Raw genomic sequence first — 2,245 nt, 5'->3', positions numbered from 1 at the left:
CCTGGGGAAAAGCGAACAGCAAGACTGATAGTGACAAGCACAGCTTGAGGGCAGCAGATAGCAGAAAATGCCAGCAAAAACACACTCCCTGAAGGAGCTGGGAAACAGATGAGGAAATGTGAGCCAGCAGAACTCAGAAAACAGGTAGAAGAAAAAACAAAAACATCAGAAAAAGGAAGACAACAGAAGAAGCCCACAGGAGATTAGTCCCTGCAGACAATGAATGAGGGGCATAGAAATAAGAAAAGTGACCAAAATGAATTGGAAAGAGTCAAAAAAGGATCAGAGGGACAGACATAGAGAAAACCAGGAAGAACTATTAAACCTATAAATGGAGCCCCTGAAATAGAAAATTAAACAATAGAACAGAATGAGTATTTTAACATAGGACTTATGAAAACCCCCATAGGGAAAGGATAGGCTTTGCCACTCTGGGTAGAGTGCAGTGGCCAGATAATAGCTCACTGCAACCTCAACGTCTTGGGCTTAAGCAATCCTCCTGCCTCAGCCTCCCAAGTAGCTGGGACTACAGGTATGCATCTCCACACCCGACTAATTTTTCTGGTTTTTTTTTTTTTTTTTAGTAGAGATAAGGGTCTCCCTCTTGCTCAGGCTGGTCTCAAATTCTCAAACTCAAGCAATCCTCCTGCCTCAGCCTCCCAGAGTTCTAGGATTATAGATAGGCATGAGCCACCATGCCTGGCCAAGGATATCCTTTTTAACAAATGGTGCTTAAACAATTGGATGTCCATATGCAAATTAATTCAAAAGGAATCATAGAGCTAAATGTAAGAACTAAAACTATAAAACTTGAAAATCTTCATGACCTTGGGTTAGGCAAAGAGTTCTTAGATGTGACCCCATAAAATAAAAAATAAATTGGATTTTATCCAAATTAAAAATGTCTGCACTTCAAAAGACACCATTAAGAAAATGAAAAGACAAGCTACAGACTATTTGTAAATCATGTATCTGATAAAGGACTTGTATCTAGAATATATAATGAACTATTATAACTCAATAATAGTGCTCACTTTGGCAGTACATTTAATATTCTAAAATTGGAACGAGGCCGGGCGCTGTGGCTCACGCCTGTAATCCTAGCTCTTGGGAGGCCGAGGCGGGCGGATTGCTCAAGGTCAGGAGTTCAAAACCAGCCTGAGCGAGACCCCGTCTCTACTATAAACAGAAAGGAATTAATTGGCCAACTGATATATATATAAAAAAATTAGCCGGGCATGGTGGCGCATGCCTGTAGTCCCAGCTACCCGGGAGGCTGAGGCAGAAGGATCACTCGAGCCCAGGAGATTGAGGTTGCTGTGAGCTAGGCTGACGCCACGGCACTCACTCTAGCCCGGGCAACAAAGTGAGACTCTGTCTCAAAAAAAAAATAAAAATAAAAATAAAAAAAAAAAAATAAAAAAAAAATAAAAATAAAATTGGAACGATATAGAGGAAATTAGCATGGCCCCTGTGCAAGGATGACACACAATATTTGTGAAGCATTCCATTAAAAAAACATATATTATAACTCAATAATAATAAGAAAAACTCAATCAAAAAATGGGCAAAATAAATGTGAATAGACATATCACCAAAGATGTGTGAATGATTAATGAGCACATGAAAACATGCTCAGCATCATTAAATATTAGAGAAGTGCAAATTAAAACAACGAGATAGCACTATGTGCCTATAATAATAAATATAATAAAAAGGACAGGTAGTAACAAACATTAGTGAGGATATAGAGAAACTAGACTCGTCTTAAGTATCTGGGAGAATGTGCAGTCACCATAGAAAAGTTTGGTAGTTTCTTAAAAAGCCATTCACTTCTAAGTATCTACCCAAGAGAAATGAAGTCAGATGTCCACACAGAGACTAGTGCACAATTGTTCATAGCAGCTTTCTTCATAATAGCCAGGAAGTAGGAACAATGTCCATCAACTGATGAATGGATTAAGAAATGATGGAACACTATTTGGCAACAAAAAGGAATGAAGTCCTGATACATGCTCCACCATGGATAATCCTTAAAAACATTATGCCAAGTAAAAGAAGCTAGATGCAAAAGATCACATATTAAATAATTTCATTTGTATGAAATAGCCAGGAAAACTATATAGAGACAGGAGTAGATTAGTAGCTGTGTGGACCTGGGGATGGGAACAAGGGAGTGACTACAAATAGGCATGAAGAATCTCTTGGGGTGATAGAAATGTTCTAAAACTGAGCATGAGGATGG

At 38.7% G+C, this 2,245-nt stretch overlaps 1 pseudogene; it reads left to right on the top strand.

The window, feature by feature from the left end:
* Nucleotides 1-1,428: 1,428 nt before the first annotated feature.
* LOC142870316 (uncharacterized) lies at nucleotides 1,429-1,517 on the top strand (annotated as a pseudogene).
* The last annotated feature ends 728 nt before the right edge of the window (nucleotides 1,518-2,245 follow it).

The sequence above is a fragment of the Microcebus murinus genome, chromosome 3 (genome assembly GCF_040939455.1).
Source record: "Microcebus murinus isolate Inina chromosome 3, M.murinus_Inina_mat1.0, whole genome shotgun sequence".
Classification (NCBI taxonomy): Eukaryota; Metazoa; Chordata; class Mammalia; order Primates; family Cheirogaleidae; genus Microcebus; species Microcebus murinus.
Note: the sequence above shows the minus strand (reverse complement) of the source record. Positions and strands in the feature narration are given on the sequence as shown.